Source organism: Perca flavescens, chromosome 8, assembly GCF_004354835.1.
Source record: "Perca flavescens isolate YP-PL-M2 chromosome 8, PFLA_1.0, whole genome shotgun sequence".
NCBI classification, from domain to species: domain Eukaryota; kingdom Metazoa; phylum Chordata; class Actinopteri; order Perciformes; family Percidae; genus Perca; species Perca flavescens.
Genome location: NC_041338.1, coordinates 28279982 through 28299122, shown reverse-complemented (window position 1 = coordinate 28299122; position 19141 = coordinate 28279982). Strand labels below are relative to the sequence as shown.

At 38.7% G+C, this 19141-nt stretch overlaps 1 protein-coding gene across 4 annotated transcripts in view; it reads left to right on the top strand.

Moving 5' to 3' along the window:
- Positions 1–997: 997 nt before the first annotated feature.
- Positions 998–19141, top strand: part of peak1 (pseudopodium-enriched atypical kinase 1) — a 127998-nt gene continuing 109854 nt past the window's right edge. For all 4 annotated transcript variants that reach the window (XM_028584500.1, XM_028584499.1, XM_028584498.1 and 1 more), the window contains exon 1: positions 998–1242. The gene's annotated coding sequence lies outside the window, so the exon portion shown is untranslated. The remainder of the gene's footprint in view (positions 1243–19141) is intronic.

Sequence of the window (19141 nt, the reverse complement as noted above, 5' to 3'; positions counted from 1 at the left end):
GTAGGCTAAAAGTCCCACAATTTCTTAAGTATTAGCAGCAAAATGTACTTTCAATATCAAATACTTGTTATGCAGAATTGCCCCTTTCGGAGTGTTATTTCCATAATGTTTCAGATATTATTTCTACTGACACATTTTAAAGACTGAAGCAGGACAAGGTAGAGCTTACTACTCTTACTACTACTGGCTGGTGTAATCTAAAACTGCAATTGCATAAATGTAACATATGTGTCTCCATCTGCAAAATAACTACAGCTGTCAAATAAATGTAAATTAAAACGTTTCCCTCTGATATTTTCTGGAGGAGAAGTATAAAGTAACACCACATGAACAACATTGCACTTAGGTAAATGGCCACTGGAAATTGAACATTACTGACTATAAAAGATGTTATCATTTGTATAAAGATATGATATATGAAATCATAGTGCAGCTGATCACGTTTTCAAAAACGTAGGCCTACTTCCATGACGAATTAAATGTGGAATTGTTTTCTCTGCAGACAGTTTGGCTTGTCAAAGTGGGCAACTCACAGGTGTATATTATACTGTTATTTTGTGAATCCACTTAAAAAAAACATGAGAGTGAAAGTTAATTCTTGACTTTGCACAGTAGTTTTACTTCTTTCATTTAAATGATGCATTAACTCAGTGGTACGGGGTCCGTTTTTTTTTTTTGGGGGGGTCCCAGCAAAAGGGAGAATTTAGGCTATTTTCACTATCATTTTTTCCATAAATCACACAATGACAGATTGTATGACTATTTTGGTCACGATACACTTTGGTATTTTGAACTTTTTCACATCCAATCACTTTCATGAGCGCTGAAGGAAATGAAAATGCAGTTTACGATATTGCAAACTATTATTTCACAAAGTGACAAAATACGTTTGTTATATTACAAATGCAGAACAAACGGTTTGAATCTCTTGACTGGATTTCCACATTTGCAGCCTACAGACGGGTTTGTTGTCTTGTAAATTGCGCGTTCACGCGGTTCCCCTGGCCTGCCCAGTATCCTAGTGCGCTCGCTCCCGCTCCAGGCTGGTGGAAAAAACTGCAGCGGCTGTTACCGGAGCCACGCAGAGAGGAGCTGTGTGCGAGAAATCACTGACATTGGCAAGAGTTGAGCTACACACACTCGGATTTTCGTTGTTCTTGCCGAGGACGACGTTGTCAAAACCTGGATTTATGGCTGCCAAGAAGTGGTAGTATCGGTGGGAAGATATCCGGCGTCTGAAAGGTATGGAAAAGTTAGCTACGGGTTCCTTTTTCCCAAAAAGAAAGTGTCTCAGCCACAAGTATTTTCAGTTTCCTTCGGCTGCCAAGTTCCAGTTTGTACAGCAGGGGAATGTCGTGTCTTTACAAATAAGCTAACGGTTCTGAGTATATAACACTTAATATACTAACACTTAATGCAGTTCAGGGACGCAGAAGACAGCGGAGAAGTTTGCTAGCCGTTGTTACGTTTTCACTGTATTGCGTGATAATGCTAATTAACGTAACGTTACCGACTGCGTGCAGACTTAGTAACGTTGCAGCATAACTAACGTTAGCTGCTGCTGTTATTACTTGACTGAGGGCTAAAATACTGGGGAACAGCTTAGTTTGTTCAGACGGTTGATGCTGCTTGTGTTTAGCCTACACCTGGTTTGGAAAGGAGCCCATAAAAAAAGACAACTTCTCAATGTTTACAAAATGGGATAGGCAGCGTTTAACTTACTGCTGCCGACCAAACAGGGGTCCACGGACCAAATTTGTTTTAGAGGGAACCAGTGGGAGATGGTTTTATTTGAGAGATATTCCACCGCCCCAAATGTTAATAGGCTATATAAGGTAATACATAGGGGTGAGTGGAGTGTAAAAATGCTATTTTACTGTTGCACGCATTGTCAATGTCACTGCTGTACCAAGTTATATGCAACAACAACAACAACAAAGGAAAATTAATTACTTTCATCACACTGTCACCAAGTGGGAGTCTGTGGTGTAACACGTGCATTATACTGATTTGCCAAATAAAGAAACAAAAAGCCTCCTGATTGGAGTTACTGCGGTCAAGCCAGCCGACACTCGGATCTCCGTGGTCAAATCAGCCGACACTAAATTTGTAATGCGCTCTTATAACGGTACGCGTGGTAAATGCTAACGGCCCAGATCAAGTAGCGAAGTTAGGGAGATGATACACATGGGACTACTTCCAGTTTTCAAAATAAGGTGTTAATACAACGTACATTTAAAAACTAGATTAATGGATTATATTCACCTTAAGTAAAATATATGTAACCTGTGCCTGCCCTTTATACAAAACAAATAAGTAAATTGTGAAAGGAATGTATATTTTGAGTTTTACAAGAATACAACATTAACAAGGAATAATTCCAGACAATGATTTTTGTCAGGGGACACCTCTGACTGCACCCATATTTAAAATCAAGCAATTAAAACGGTATAAATTTTGAGATTTTAGGAAGTAAAAGTCCCATATTTCTAGGGTAAAATTACGTCAAATCTGAAACTTAAGGTGCAATAAAAAGACTTTGGTCCATAGTACCAGGTAATGACTGACATATTTGAGTAGAGGACATCTTTGACTACACCCAAACTGAAAATCAAACAATATTACTGTATAATTTTGGAGATTTTTGTAAAATGAGTCCTAATATGAAATTGGAGGTGCCATAAAAAGACTTTGGTCCATAGTTCCAGGTAATGACTGACATATTTGAGTAGAGGACATCACTTAATACTATCATACTGAAAATGAAACATTTTTACTGTATAAATATGGAGATTTCTGGAAGCAAAGTCCCATACTTCTGTTGTAAAACGAGTCAAAATATGAAATTTGAGGTGCCATAAAATAACTTTGAGAAAATCATAACACTGATCCATAATTCAAGGAATAATATATTTGATTAAATGTCATCTCATTAGTTATGATACTCTGAACATTTTTATAAAATATGTTTATCTGAACTGCAATCTGCATATTTTTCTAGCATTATAGCCTTGGTTATCCGCATTTGCAAATATGAAAGCTGTTAATTGAAATAAATTAATACTGCTGTCTGTGTGTTCTGGTTTTATTTAAAGTTGACGAAAGGTACTACAACACTCCGTTGTAATATATTTGAATTTTCAGATTTATACATTCCTTAGGCTACCATAAATATGGCAATTTTTGTGAGATTGCCTCAAGACGTTATGAAATCCTTCACAAAAGGCATTAGAAGATTCATTTTGACTAGGCTACTTTCTTTGAATTTTAAATGATTTATTGAACTTGGTCACACTGTTTTTGTTTACAGTCAAAAATATGGAGGGAATATTTATTCATATTTCAAATTGAAAGTACAAAGACAAAACGAAGCAAGATCAATTTTTTTTTTCAATCATTTTAATTTTAATTAATTAATATTAAGCTTTTCATTTAGAAGTGACAGGTGTCAATTTAAATGAGGAGGCGTGGCCCAGCGGCTGGTGGGAGGTTCTGAAACGACTTCCAGCTGACAGCGGTTGCTGTGAGTATTACTGGCCGCTGGTGGGCAAGCGATCCCGGCCACCGCCAGCTGGCTGTCACATAAGACTGGAGCTTCCAAGTCCGACAACATATCGGAGAAAATGTGCAATTGGCCATCAATTGTTGTAAAACTGCCCATATTCAAACTGTACACAGTTAATTTCTCACATCAAACAGTCTCAGTGGCGATGATGCCGAATCTGTAGATGAGCCGCAGCTGAGCCTCGTATGATTGGACCGCGCTTACAGTTAGATAAAGTTGTGGGGAAATGAGTAGGCCTAGGCTATTACTAATTTTTGAGTAGGCTAATACTCATTTCTGAGACTGTTTTATGCGAGAAATTAACTGTGAACAGTTTGAATATGGGCAGTTTTACAAAACTTTGATACTTAAAATGCGGATAACCAAGGCTATAATGCTAGAAAAATATGCAGATTGCAGTTCAGATAAAGATATTTTATAAAAATGTTCAGAGAATCACAACTAATGAGATGGCATTTAATCAAATATATCATTCCTTGAATTATGGATCAGTGTTATGATTTTCCAAAAGTTCTGTAGCAAATCATTTTAAGCAGTACAATTGTTTGGTTTGGGTTTAGTCCCACATTTCCTGTCTCAACTATGTCATACACCTGTCTTAACTTTGCTGCCAACAATCTCCAAAATTCAGTATGGGTGTAGTCAAAGATGTCCTCTACTCAAATATGTCAGTCAGTACCTGGAACTATGGACCAAAGTCTTTTTATGGCACCTCAAATTTAATATTATGACTCATTTTACAGCACAAGTATGGGACTTTGCTTCCAGAAATCTCCATATTTATACAGTAAAAATGTTTCATTTTCAATATGATAATATTAAGTGATGTCCTCTACTCAAATATGTCAGTCATTACCTGGAACTATGGACCAAAGTCTTTTTATTGCACCTCCAATTTCATATTATGACTCGTTTTACAAAAATCTCCAAAATTATACAGTAATATTGTTTAATTTTCAGTTTGGGTGTAGTCAAAGATGTCCTCTACTCAAATATGTCAGTCATTACATGGAACTATGGACCAAAGTCTTTTTATTGCACCTTAAGTTTCAGATTTGACGTAATTTTACCCTAGAAATATGGGACTTTTACTTCCTAAAATCTCAAAATTTATACCGTTTTAATTGCTTGATTTTAAATATGGGTGCAGTCAGAGGTGTCCCCTGACAAAAATCATTGTCTGGAATTATTCCTTGTTAATGTTGTATTCTTGTAAAACTCAAAATATACATTCCTTTCACAATTTACTTATTTGTTTTGTATAAAGGGCAGGCACAGGTTACATATATTTTACTTAAGGTGAATATAATCCATTAATCTAGTTTTTAAATGTACGTTGTATTAACACCTTATTTTGAAAACTGGAAGTAGTCCCATGTGTATCATCTCCCTAACTTAGCTACTTGATCTGGGCCGTTTGAATGCATTTACCACGCGTACCGTTATAAGAGCGCATTACAAATTTAGTGTCGGCTGATTTGACCACGGAGATCCGAGTGTCGGCTGGCTTGACCGCAGTATTGGAGTTAGTGGAAAATAATGTCCTTGCATTTCCCATACCCTACAAGTCAATATGTGTTGGGGATCGCCTTGTCTTGTCCTCCTATTCCATCAAAAACCTGTCTTTAACCTATTGTTCCTAACATTTAGCTGACCCAGGTGCGACCCTTTTTTTTCTTTTTTCTTTTTCAAAAAAACTGATCACCCACATTAATCCCCACGTCAAGCCTTTTACACAATACTCCAGTGGGACATGTGTGATGTGTATTACATAAATGAGCTGTGGCTGTCTACATCACACCAGGCTTTGATGATTGTAATACTTTTTTTTAATCAGAGTCACGTTTTAACATTATTTTCTCTCTGGCCCTGGAAATCAAAAGGGAGACTGAAATTATAGCCTCCAGCATTAAATAGCATACAAATTATACCAGTATCAGTATTATGTTTTGAAAATGGAGATTTGAGCAGGTAGGCACCATGTGATGACAGAAATTAGATTTTTAATGCAGGCCTGTAAATGAGCAAATTGGAGGGTGAAGGAGTGACATGGGCATTTTTTTAACCATACTTTGTCAACATGTATGGTCTCAGGTGAGTTCTGAACCCTTTAGAGACTATTTGATCTGACATTTATGGTTCAAGAATAAATCCTATTATGTTGCCCGTTTTAATGGTAAGTCATAAAATAGTAGTTTTGCTTCCCATTATTCTAAGGTAGCAGTGGCACCAGATCGCATGCAAGAACAGCATTAAAAACATTTATTTATTTATTTATTACTCCAGAAGAGGAGTGTGTTTTCAGGTCATTGCGAAATTTTTTTAGAAAAACCACAACAGTATCCCACTCCAGAAATCCATATCAGTCAAATTTCTGTTGAAATCCATAATATTTTTTTATTCTTATGCAAGAACAAGACACCCTTCTGTAAATGTGAAGAATGTGTTTGTGAAAGTGAAACATTCTTCAGTTTCAGTCTCACAAGTTCAGGCCAGTGAAAGTTGAAGGACATCACCGCTCGAAAACCTCAGCCCATTTTAAACCGATACTGGCCTTTTGACAAATGAGATCTTCTTTGTGCGTTCACATGGGACTGTAGTTGTCAATTCTTGTTTTTACTTGCTCCTTGCTGTTGTTTGGCTCGCCCCTCGTGAGTTGTTGGCGTCAACAGAGGCAGTCGTCTCTGACATGGTTACTTCTTCACCTGTTTAAAGCGGAGGGGGGGAAGGCTGATTTGCAGAGATTTCAGATTTGCCTTCTGATAAGTGCCCTGCGAATGCCTGTTCCCAAAGTACGTGGGACAAATATTTGCTGGATTGTTTCCTACATTTCTGAATTGCGAACATACCTGACATTCTTTGTGGGGAGCAACAGGACGATAGTGTTTTGTGCTGATCTTGATTGTTCTATTTCACAGGGCTACAGAAGGTTTTTGTGATTCACACTGTCTTTGACCGCTAGAGATAAAGTCTTGACAGTTGTAGGATATATGCCTAAATGATCAGAAGATTTCACGACTTCATGATTTGTTAGGCCTGTTTCATGGCAGCTGCTCAACAGTCACAAGTATTTGATTCGCCTTTCCCCTTTTGTGTTTGCGTATCACAGACATTCAGCTGTTTTATTGATCTATGCTATTACAGCGGTGTGTTAGAAGAGATGACAAATGTGACATAAATTACCCTTTTTAGTACAATAAGCTCTTTTTGTGTTAAAGGGATGTCACAGATGACTCACTGGCCTCGAGGGATATCATGAAATGGCAGTGCAGTGAGACGTTCAAAATCAGTCCCTTCACATTGTGCATTAGGATGAAAGTTGTTTCTGTTTGCCAGAAAGATCAATGACCCCCGAGCTTTACCTAAACTGAGGCTTATCTCTCTTTGTTCATCAAATAACGTATCCATAGGCTACATGTTAAGGAAGCCTATGCCAGTTAGCAATAGAAAAAACATTTTAATATTTGAATTTTGAATGATAAAGCAGAAACACTCTGCTTCTTTGCCTTTTGTATGTTTAAAAATAATGAGCAAATCTGCCTTTTGAAAACATTGGATACATTTAGTTATAATTTTGGCATTTAAGTAAAGTTATTGGTTAATTTGATTCTAATAAGCCGTTGCAGGCATTGGTGTATACCACACTTAGGTCTATGCTGTTTAATCACTGTTTTTCTTTATATATCAAGTCATGGATTTCCAAGTAGCATTATTTTTCCCCTGAAGTATTATGCTAATTTAGTAGGAAACGGTTGAATTATGTATGAGTGCACACTTTAGTCCATTTAAAAGTCATGAAATTATGCACAATCCCTCTCCATTGAGTTGCATTCATCTTTGCCTGAATTAAATTCCAAATGATTTTAATTGTGATTGGTAGAAAACAAAAGAAAAGTGTTCCAGAAATGAGGGTAAATTCAGAACTCCAACATGTATGCCAATTTGAGTTGTCATCATACCTGATTAATACTGTGTGTATGCTTATATTTTTTATTATTGCACAGGAGGGCCAATTGAGATAATTGTAACCTTGGAAGAAATGCAGTGTGCGCTTATCACAATTTCCAATGTGTTCCTTGGTCAATATGAATCTAACAAAAAATTGTTTTGGAGATTTAGAGAATTCAGGGACATACATAATAGGTCATTTGTTGGTTGACAGAATGCATGTGTGTGTGTGTGTGTGCTCTGAAACAGATCTGTGAAGGAAACCATGACCCTTGACCTCTCCCCCTTGGGGCTTGAGCTAGGTAACCGGTGTGACCCAAAGGTTAAGGAGCGGACAGACACACACACACACACACACACACACACACACACACACACACACACACACACACACACACACACACACACACACACACACACACACACGGACCGAAGTACAGAGAGTGGACTGGTAACTGCAGAGATGCCAGTTCACCTCCTGGGCACTGCCAAGGTGCTGTTGAGCGAACCCCCCCCCCCACACACCACTTAGGGTGCCTGTTCAGCAGTCATTCTGACATCTCTCCATTAGTTCATGTAAAGGGCCTGAGCATGTGTGTATTTCATGCCTTGGTGTAGTTTGTAATAAGTGTGTAAATTGTAATTTCCCTACAGGGGATCAATAAAGAGTATACATTAAATAAAGTATTAGTTGCATTAGAACAGTATTGTTACACTAGATGCAAATCTTATTACTGTAGTTTGTAAATTTGATAAATTTTTACACTGATATGTGTGTGAAAGAATGTAGTAGAGCCTACATATTTTTTGGAACTAATCAACCAGGAAAAACAAGCAGGCAAGAAACCAGACCAAGTGTTAATGTTGATGCATAATGAATAATGTTGAATTACTATTCCTTATTGCATGGCCGGTTTTTGGGTTAGTGCATATGTAATTATGTAGGCCAACTTTAAAAATAAAAAGGAAACCCAACAACAACGAAGCATTTGAATACTGTTTTGGACATTGATTACCATGGCAACAGTCAGAGCTCCGAAACATTCGGCTCTGCCCTATTAAACGCGTATATTTAGTGATATTGGTAATTAGGTTTCAAGGTCTAACGTTCAGCAACCAGCAACTGTACCTTTTCAAACTGTGATCTTCAACACAAAGTTCAGTACCATTCCATTTTTTTTTCCAAATGTCACACTCTTTGTGATAAACAACATTGTTCCCCTTTAACACCCTCACAGATTTGGCCACGTAGTTGCCCCTTAGACAAAACACTCCAGGTTTTAGAAGGTCAGCGGAGCCTGATAAAGTGCAGTTTGGGCTGGAAGCCATGTCCAAAAACATCAGCTCTGTCTGCAATCAGGGCAGAGCTGGAGCCCAATTGCGTTTTGTTTTGAAACTCTAGTCTTGATATAATTTGTGTTGGCAGCTCCAGGTCGTGGCCTATACCGAGTACATTTTGCAGCTATCGGGCAATAACATTGCACCCACCAAAAGCCAGTGTAGTGTCATTTGAATCATCCAGGTAGGAAGATGTCAGAACAAATTAAAGTGATCCAGAAGTCATCCAAATGAACAGTGAAGCTGTTGTTAGTTCCACACCAGTCGGGTAGATTAAAGGTTTGCTTTTATTACCAAAAGCCTGTTTTTTTTTTTTATGAATTAGAAGCTCTATTTTTTAATGTAAGTGCAATCTTTTCAGATGAATTTACTGTTTTTCAGTTCTTCACTTGATTTCGCACTTGTTGCATGTGACATGACATCAGTGTTATCCCAGGTCGGGTCAGAGTTAATGAGTCATTTTTGTATCAGTCTGCAATCTGTGGCTTGTAGCACGATGGCGGCTGATAAAGGAGCAGATTGCTGTGCCGCTGTCATCTTACTGTATATCAAGCCAGAAGGCATCTCCTCCTGCCTGGGTATTTGATATATGAGACAGCAAGGAAAATCATCAAAATCTTATTAGAACACTTGTGTGTGCTGTGCACATGTTTGTTTGTGTGTCTGTGTGACTATTTGTGTGCTCATGCACATGTTACACATGTGGTCAAACTTGCAGCTTTGCAAAGATTTGTTTCCATATAACCAGCAACATTTGATCTACAATATTACATAACGTGAACATTTTACGACTAGGAGTTATGTTTTATTTTTTGGGATCGCCTTGTATGTGGTATAATAAAGTAAAAAATATTGTATTAGTTAATAGTCAAGAGTTTTCATTTACAATTGTCTGTTACCATGCCTTTGATTCACTGCTTCAAGAGAGCTGATACATTTCAAAACAGTTATAACTATGGCGTTATATATGTGCCTCATTCCTGAGCACATTACATTGCATTTTGAACAGAAATGAACACTCGCAAAAAATAATTTTGTTTTAGCAAACAAAAACCTATTCCGTGCTCAATAAATGTATTTGCATGTTTGCTATTTTGCATATTAATGTGCAATAATAACCCCTCTCACGCAGTTTCCTCAATAGCCCTCTCAAAAACTCGTTCTCTGCGCACAGGTAGACGCTGCTGTGCTCCGGTCATGTCTCCCTCTCTCTCAACCTCTGCACTCTGTGCGCGCTCAACTCTAGACACACTCGCTCAAATTTTCACAGTGTTGCAAGTGTGCCACAAAACCAACCAATCTGAGAATTAATGGTCAATTCTGATTGGCTGTTCGTCTCCAATTAGATTGCAAGTAGCAGGAAACAAAAATCTAGGAGGAACAGTCTTTTTCAGTCAACACCTGTTGGTCAGACTACTGGTACAGCATATACTGACTACAGTGGAGCTGTTGGACTAACATTACTGGATTAAAACACATTTCGGTCAGTGTTTTGTATTATTGACTTAGCTATACCACAGAAATGTCTTAATATTTGTGTGTACTATAATGCTGTTGTTTTGTTTGACTCATATCTCCTTGTGTGACTAACGTTAGTTTGACTCATCCTTCACAAGCAATCTAGCTAGCTAACTTAGCACACAGCCGACATGTCATCTGAACAAGCCTGGCAGCACTGTAGCTAAATTAGGTCTCGCAATGCGAGACTGAACAGCAGTAGGCCTACATGTCACACTATAGCCACATGTAAGTAGTTTTTAATACTTTATTTACATAACCTTGTTTTATTAACCTGAATTCTGTTAATATATTAGCTTGCAAAGGAGCTATCCGTTGCTAATGCTAATTTATCTCAAAACCAGAAACGTTAGCTAACTACTGCCAAGATCTGGTTTCACTAGAGACCCGAGAGGTGTTGTAAGACTCGTCAAGTGTTGTCATGTGTTTGCACTGTGCGTAGTATATCCTTATTTATTTTTTAAATGTATTTAAAATGAAACCATATCTTGGCAGTAACGTTAGTTAGCTACTGCTTTTTGACATAAATTAGCTAATGTTAGCATTAGTAACGGATAGCTACTTTGCAAGCCAATAAAATATAGCCTTGGCAAACAGAATTAAGGTTAAAAAAACACGATAATTATGTAACCAGTATTACAAACTTCTTACATGTGGCTGTATTGTGGCATTTTAAGTGTGTTTGGATGACGTGTTGGATGCGTAGACTTTATCCATGCTGGGCTAACGTTAGATTGTTGAAGGATGATGTTAGTCACGCACACGGAGACATGTTATTGTAATTCAAACAACACAACGGTGTTATGATTAACACAACTATTAAGGCATGTCTGTAATATACCGGTCGGTCAATAATATAAAATGCTGTAGATCAGTGCTTTCCAACCTTTCTGGTCTGAGGTTCCCCCACAGCCCTGTCATATTAACTCGCATACCCCGCCCTATCAATTCCCAATATGTTCACACTATTTATTATATTACAGTGAATATTCTTACATTTTCATGCAATTGAACTGTAAACATTTAGGTTGGTTTGGACAGAAATTCTACAAGCTAGGCCTACTTGAAGTGTGGTTAATGTTTCAACAGTCATCCATTACTTTTAGCTAATCATTTCAACTGTTAAGTCAGTAGGCCTACTTTTAGCTATTTATTTCTACCATTGATTACTTTGCTATGTTTAAACATCTGTGTTGAGCTGTTTTAGCTGATATATTGTTTTAAGTAAATCATAATTTCAATTATTTTGATTAGTTAATCTTTCCAAGTACCCCCTGGCAACAGCAGAAATACCCCTTGCCGGGGAATCACTGCTACTTGCGATCTAATTGGAGACAAACTGCCAATCAGAATTGATCTATTCGCCGATTGGTGGGTTTTGTGGCACACTTGTAATGCTGTGAAAATTTGAGCGAGTGTGTCTAGAGTTGAGCGCGTGCAGAGGTTGAGCGCGAAGGAGACATGAGCGCAGCAGCGTCTACCTGCACGATTTTTGTTTGCTCAAACAAAATTATTTTTTACGAGTTTTCAATTCATGTTCAAAATGTAATGTGCTTGCAAAATATAGTTCTGTGTGCTCAAAACATACAGTTAACGCTCAGGAATGAGGCTCATAACGGCATATATATAACAGTAATATTCTGTTCCACATGTAAAGGAATGTTGACTTTGTAAACATTTGTAATTATCTGGGAAAGTCTAGGCTAGGGCGCTGCTGATAACCTATTAGCTGAGGTGGTGACCTGAGCTTGTCTAAATGAGCTATTACCTGAGTTGAGGCAATAATGTAGTTCTTCTGCATACAAAAAAAAATTGCAATTAAATTAATCAAAAAGAAATGCTAATTGCAGTTTTTAATTAATAAGTTAGAATGCATTATTCCAATAAGCCTCTGTGCCACAGCTCTTTTACTATGCATACAAATGAGGACAATTAGCTTAGAGGATGACCTTAATGACTTAACGCTGGCTAAAAGCTGAATGCTGCTGCCCAACCCTTGTCAAACTTTGTCTTTCACCAAAATGTGTGATTTAAAAGTGTCTCTCCTCCTCACAGGGCAGGCAGAGTTCAGCTATTCAGCATATCCTGAACTGACTTAATGGGCTGAAGTTGTCAGAGTCGGTGATTTATTGGTGTCAGATATTCTCCTTTTGAACTGAATATTGGGTGTGGGATAGACTACTACCATCATGATCATCGTGATCGTCCTGTGGGGTCCATAAAACAAAGACTGAACCAGAGCCAGTGATGATGTAAGGCCTTTTCATTGTTGACGTCTTCCAGACCTCTCACCTGTCTTGCTGCTTGTGAAAACATTACGATGTCACGTTAAAGTCTATTTAATAGTTGATTGATGTGGGTCATGTAATGACATTACATTAGCTGTTGCTTTTGGCCGTCAGTGGAAAGCCTAATGGAGGAAAATGTGGCAGCATGAAGAAATGAATGTTCTCCCATTTTTGATGTTGAATGACCTGTTGGTGAGCTTCTGTCTCAGAACACTTTAGGATGTCACCCTGGCTTGGAGACCATCCCTCAGATATGGTTCCAACACCACTTGGGTTCAGTTTAAATATTTCTGAAGGAAAATTGTGAGTCTTTGCCATAGGCAAAGATAGCTCACTCATTTTATTTCAACTTCCCATAACCGTATTAATGAGAAAGAGCCTTGACAAAGTGTTCTTTGCGCACAGATTTTTCACACACTCTATATGCTCTGGCCTCAAGTAGACTCCCTGACCCTGAAACCAAAGGCTTCATTTGGAGATTCCTTCAAGAGTTTGTTCCAGCTGCGTTACATTCCAAACTCGATATTTTCTGTTATTTCTCAGGCTCCCACTTACTAACAGAGCCGTAGAATGGGGGGAATACTCACACACTAGTATTCAGGGGATTCCAATGGCTTTTCACTAGAAAACTAAAGAGTAGTAGTTTTAGCGAAGGCTGCTAACAGGTTTGGCAACTTACGGTAGTTTGCAAGAGTTAGCCAGAGTAGCCAGTCAGTTACCCTCTTTGTGAAAAACCTATTACACACTAGCTAGGTCGAGGAGGCACAGTCTTTAATACATCTTGTTGAAAGCTTCATTATTTGTTTGAATTTGACTAAACCCAGCCTTGTTTCTTTAGTAATTGTCCATGTTATAAAAGTGATAAGCCCCTTTTGAATACAATATCACTTTCTGCAATATCACATATTCAACAAGCGAATTGTGAACATATATTGTTAATATTGAGTTTCTCTGTAAAAGGTTACAATGAGGTTAAGTCATACTAACTGCCCAGTGTCTAAACACATTTCCCACCTTTAGCACAAACTCAACTCGACACTAACACTTATCACAAAATTCTTGTGTCACAGCATTGTGGCTATCATATTAAAGTCTCTAGCCTATTGTTTTCAAAGATCTGTGTATACTTGCCCTTAAAGTCTCAAACCAACAACAAGGACTGTATCATGCTATAGTTACTCCATGCGGCCTATTTCTTCTACCATTTAATTATTGTCTTTGAAGAAACTTTGCTAAATTTTTTACTCTTGAACACTGAGAAGAATAATAGGTGCTTTCTGTATTACAATGAAATGTGGAAACTATCTGAATAGATTATTCTTTTTTTGAAAGTTTTGCAATCCTAGCTTCTAATACATCCCTCAGTCTAAGAACTAACACAGCTTACAGCCTGAGGCTGGAAGGAGAGATGGCCAATAAAGACCTAACAATATGTGGTGGGAGATCAAAAACGCTGGATGAATCCAGGTTCCAATTTCATTTAGAGGCAAAATGCCTTCAGGCTCGGTCCCACAGTTCTGCGTTTCTGGTGATTAAGTCTGTAAGTGAGTAAATCTGATAGGGGGCAAAGCAAATAACTCTGAAATACAAATAAAATTCACTGTCGACACTGAATAAAGTGCCATGCAGTCACATGCATTTGATCCCACCCAGCAAGTGTGCACATCTGCACGTGCACACTTTACATTTCTGACACTGTATCTCTGGAACTGGTGAAAAATATCCCCTGCATCAACAGTGTACACAGTTAGGCTTTTGATCCAGGAGAGTGTTTGCACCAGTCTGGCCCAATGGCTACTGCTCTCTGGGATTTGCCTTGACTGATAGTCTGACTAACAAAAACCCTGAAGGACTTTTGCACTGCACAAATGTCACCAAACAGGGAAACAGAAACTCTCCTGACAAAGTCTGTCCAGGGGAAACAAATGCCTTTCTCTGTAAGAACTTGGGTATGCTTTTATTGTGAATACATTTCTCGAATGTCTGTGGTTCAGTTGTTATGTTGAAATTTGGATTAGAGATTTAAGTGGCGTGAATAAAAGATCAAGTGTTACTTGATCTCTAACTTTTAAGTGCCTTGATACTGTGTAAAACTCCATGTATGGAAGGATCATTTCCTTTTTAAGGATCAGTGGTGATCTATCTATGCAAGTATTTGTTTGAGCTAGTACAAAGATTCCGTGACTGGTTGTGGCTATAGTGAGGTAACACAATTCTGGCTTACTTAAATGTGTTGAGAGCACAGAGGGGTGCTTGCTTTTGGCCAAGTTTTGACCTCACTAACTCTCCTGGACTCAGCCTGCATCTTTAAATAACATGCTACGTGTTGTGCTGAAGTCTCTCAGACAAACCTTGCTGCTGTTGTACTTGTCTACCATGGTGAACCTGAGCTCTGCCTGCTGTTGAAGATTACAGGGCTGGATGGGGGCCACTTCCACGCATGCAATATTATCTCGTACAATAATCTGAAGCTTTTCAGGATGAAGTTTGGTAGGTTTTTGGAGCTGGGTTGTGGTTAGTTTGCGTGTGTGTTTGTTGGCTATCAGAACAGTCATCAGGTACACCGCTTAGTCTGCAGAAGGTTACATTTTATAAACTGAGTTTTGGAACAGTTGTGTGGATGTATTCTATTTGGTTAATGGTCTAACTATTTTATGTGGTTCTTAAGCTGCATCTTGACAAAGCTCAGTGGAATATAGAAGTCTCATAAATTACAGATGAGATGGATAGGGGTTGGTGGGTGTGGTGTTTTTCTCTCTACGAATCCACACTTATTAATTGCTCTTCCTGATACTGCAAATGTATGAAACATTTCCTACACAGTTCTGAATGCTAATATGTCATCACGACTCACTTATTTCCATCCAAATGGGAAATTTAGAAATGCTTTGCTTTTTATCTCTTGCAGTAAGACCCCTTGTCTTTTTCACGGCCGTTTCTAATCTTGTCCTAACTCAATGATCAACGGGGACAACTTTAATACCTCTGTGCATCAGCTTTGGCTTATTTGAGCTATTGGGAACATTGTGTTAAATGCTGAACTGTAGTAGCTAAGAGAAATATACTACCAGTTAGGGCTGGGCGATGTGGGGAATATCAAATATCACGATATTGTTGACCAAATACCCCAACGATATTGTAGTGTTGACTATTGGTGCTTTCACAAAATATTTACACAATGAGATTTTTGATAAATAATCATCAGTAATGTGGATATAATGACTAAGTGGGTAAAGGGAAATAATAGAACAGTTACAACAGTCTGGTAAGTTCAGAAAATGACGTAACTTTACTGTAATGTAGCCTTTAAAACCAGGAAAAGATAACACTGATGCCATATTACGATATCCAAAATCTAAGACGATATCTAGTCTCATATCACGATATCGATTTAATATCGATATCTTGCCCAGCTCTACTACTAGTGTAGTGCAGCTACTGTCTAATCACAGTTACATTACTATGTCACACTGCATAGACCATTAAGCAAAACGTGATGACATGAACCCCAATTCCTTCATCATACTGTAGGCCAATGTTGGCTATTATAGTATTGTGGCTACTATTGCGATAGCTGTTATCATTTGGATGTGGACAATACAGTAATTAGGTCACTAACAACCGTGATAGGCAGTATGGCCAATATCTCAGTATTGATGAAGAATTATTTTCATAGTATCAGAATATGTTGTTGCATTAAGCTGTAGAGTAAAGCTGGATTAATACCCAACACAAGGGCGTTTACAACTGTCCACACCACCTCAACACTAGATGGATGTGCTGTACGTGATCAGGCCATATCATGCTTTTAATTAAATTCCTCACAGTGTCTAAATTCTTTTATTCACTTCAGTAACACATCTTGATACTGTATGGATAATGAGAGAAACTTGTACATGAACTGATCAGTCCATTTTCACTGGCAAACAGAAGAACAATTATACCGTACAGTATTTGTCACTTAGCATTCCAAGGTGGTTATGACACTACACAACATTCCCACTGACAATGCATCCCCAGCATTCACCACCTCATCCCTTGTAAACAAACACCCGCTGCCTGACCTTGCCCGACACAGCAAGACTCTTTTCCACAAATAATCCTGCCGGTGCTGCTCAATTTAAATTTGCACACTCACCCCATTTCCAAGTCACCCAGCTGAGTGAGGGCACATCTCGAATTACCTATTTAACTGCTGTCGCTGTCTCACACACACACACACACACACACACACACACACACACACACACACACACACACACACACACACACACACACACACACACACACACACACACACACACACACACACACAGCCCATCCACGCTGTGATCTCATTAACAATATTGGTGCATGCTGAATCTAGCTTTCATGTTATTGGTGCGAGTCTCTTTCGGATTGTACCACAGGCATAAAACAGATTTTATTAGTAACCCCCCCACCGCTTGTTGTTTGGTGCGTGACATGATCTGGATCACATGTAGATCGAAATGGCAAGAAAACAAATACTCCCATTCCTTCAGACCCTGGCCCACACTGGGCCCATACCACAGCTATATCAGGCTGACTGGGGCTTCTGGCTGCTGGTTCATAGGAGATGAGACAAGTGTGACTTGTCTGTCTAAGAATTGTGTGAAAGATAACATGAGGTAAGAAGGAATATAAGTCCTTATTTGGACATTAAGAGTGAGTTTGTGGCTTTGGTGTTTGAACTGACTGCTTGCTTGTGGAACTATTGCGTGCCATAAATGTGTCATTGTGATAGCAGGTGGGTGTCCTGCCCAGATATTGGCATGCAGCCAGTAGATCTGGGCCATGGAATGAGGAAGAGGAGGTGGAAGAGGATTTGGAAGCCCTATGATCCAGAGGACTGTTGACTGACAGGAACAGTGGCTGTACACAAACTAGCCAATGAGTATGAGGCAAGCAAACAAGACCACAGCTGCACAAGCTGCAGCATTCAGTTGATTTTATATGTCTGGACTCAGTACTGGGACAGCATATTGCAGTTTTTAAAGTGCAAATGTGATGTTTAAATATATGGATTGCTTTCTCCCTTGGTTTTTCCACTGGCACTGTAAAGGAGGAGTTTAAGTCAAAATGTTGAAAGTGTGGTTGTTTTCTTTGCTGAAGAACAAAAGATGTAAATGGAGAAAGAGACATGTATTTTTTCTGGCTTGCATATTTCTCCCTTGTGCCAGCAAATCGTCTTCCCTCTGGGCGATCGCTAGAGCAGAACACCTGCACCAACACGTGATGGGAACTCTGCAAAGATTTGCTTTGTTTTGGGGGGAAAAGAGAGGACTGAAATAGGGAGGATGATACTATTTCTTACACTGTGAAACGTCCCCACTTGTGTTATCATACAGTATCTGTTTAATGTGCCATTGAGAATGTGAAACAGGTTCAGGTGTGGTGAAGTGTAACAGTAATCCAAGATCCAAAGCGGTTAAAGGTAAGGGTACTTTATTGTCACATACACATAGTACATGTAGCGAAATTCATTGTCTGCATTTAACCCATCCCTCAAGGGAGCAGCTGTTTACAGCGTCCGGGGACCAACTCCAGATCTGAGCCAGTGCCTTGATCAAGCACTGACTGGAGAACCTAGTACATGTTGTTTTTTTTTTTTTTTGATGGTGGGGGAAACCGGAGCACCCGGAGGAAACGCACACAAACATGGGGAGAACATACAAACTCCACATAGAACGGCCCGGAACAGCCTGGATTCAAACCCAGAACCGTCTCGCTGTGAGGCCACAGTGCTAACCATTGGGCCACCATGCTGCCCAAAGACGCTGTTCTTCGTACTTAGGGTCATTGTGAACTGCTTTTCAGTAGGGCTGCTCCCTCTTAGTCGATTAGTTGACTAATCGGTCGTTTTGGACTTAGTCAACTTAGATTTCTTTAGTCGATGAGTCATGTTTGATGCTTTTTTCATGCTGAATGACTTATTTCCAAGAAACGTACGAGCACATCTCTGGTAAACACAAGAATTAAAGTGTTGCTTTTGCATGACTCATTGCGGAGAAACTCAGATTTACAGATCTGTCGATTAAATCAACTAATGGATTAGTCGATACAATTGAATGAGTGTTAGTCGACTAAGAATTTTTTCAATCGAGCACAGCCCTACTTTCAGACCAGCTTTTATTTATCAAGGGGAAGATGACAGTCTCATTTGGATAAGATTCATTTTTCTAGGGGTGATTTTAGTATTGAAAGCACTAGAAAGCCTTTGTAATCTTGCCAGGAGTGCAACAGACACATTAACCAGTAATCTATTGATATACTTACTACTTTGCAAATGCATATACAAGGACATTGCTCGTTTAAAAAAAATCTAATACATTTTCTGTATTCATTAGTTGAGTAAATAATGATTTAGCCTTAGTAAGTATACTGTTTTTAAGGAGGTTGAAATTTGCTAATTATTTAGAACTCTCTCTCTTGCCCACACACACACACACACACACACACACAC